The sequence below is a fragment of the Mandrillus leucophaeus genome, unplaced genomic scaffold, assembly GCF_000951045.1.
Source record: "Mandrillus leucophaeus isolate KB7577 unplaced genomic scaffold, Mleu.le_1.0 Scaffold3, whole genome shotgun sequence".
In the NCBI taxonomy this organism is placed as follows: Eukaryota; Metazoa; Chordata; class Mammalia; order Primates; family Cercopithecidae; genus Mandrillus; species Mandrillus leucophaeus.
The window spans coordinates 1,101,394-1,101,986 of record NW_012103142.1 but is presented as its reverse complement, the minus strand read 5'-3'; the positions used below and the strand labels follow the sequence as shown (position 1 = coordinate 1,101,986).

At 65.6% G+C, this 593-nt stretch overlaps 1 protein-coding gene across 4 annotated transcripts in view; it reads right to left on the bottom strand.

The window, feature by feature from the left end:
* Positions 1 to 356, bottom strand: part of HMGA1 (high mobility group AT-hook 1) — a 19,642-nt gene extending 19,286 nt beyond the window's left edge. The window contains exon 1 of one of the 4 annotated variants that reach the window (XM_011986509.1): positions 266 to 356. The gene's annotated coding sequence lies outside the window, so the exon portion shown is untranslated. Of the gene's footprint in view, positions 1 to 245 lie in introns of all 4 variants that reach the window. The other 3 variants (XM_011986505.1, XM_011986506.1, XM_011986511.1) reach the window with 3 other exon arrangements.
* Between the last annotated feature and the right edge of the window lie 237 nt (positions 357 to 593).

Below are 593 nucleotides of genomic sequence, written 5' to 3'. Positions count from 1 at the left end.
CGCCGCTGGTAGCAAATGCGGATCTGAAACCGGGAGAGAGAGCAGAGGCGCTCAGAGACCGCCGCCGCCGCGTGCTCGCCGCCCAGGCCCCCGCGGGGTATTTATGTGTCACAGCCAGGCTGGGGGACAAAAATATTCCCCCTCCCCCGAAGGATGGCGAGGGGCAGGAAGCTGGGCACGGCCCGTGCGCGGCCTCAATAAATAAATAATTTAATTAAATTATAGATATAAAAAAAAGAAGCCACCGGAGCGGCCGCGAACTCACGCCTTCTTGGAGCCGCGCCAGCGCCAGAAATAGCCCCGGCTCGGAGTCCCAATTAGAGGAGCGCAGCACCGGCTCAGGGGAGCTTAAAAAGAGCGACCCAGGGGCAGGGGGGACGGGCCCGCCCGCGCCAGCCGTGTCACTCAGGGGGCGGGGCCATGCAAATGAGCCCGGGGATTTAAAAGGGCGGCCGCCCGCCAGCCGCCGCTGCCGCGCGGGTGGGTGCTGACGGCGGGGAGGGGCGTGTGGGAGGCCTGGGCTGCGAACTCGAGTCGACCGCCCACTCCTCGCAGTCCCGGACGGAGGAGGTGTGGGAAGGCACGCACAGAGG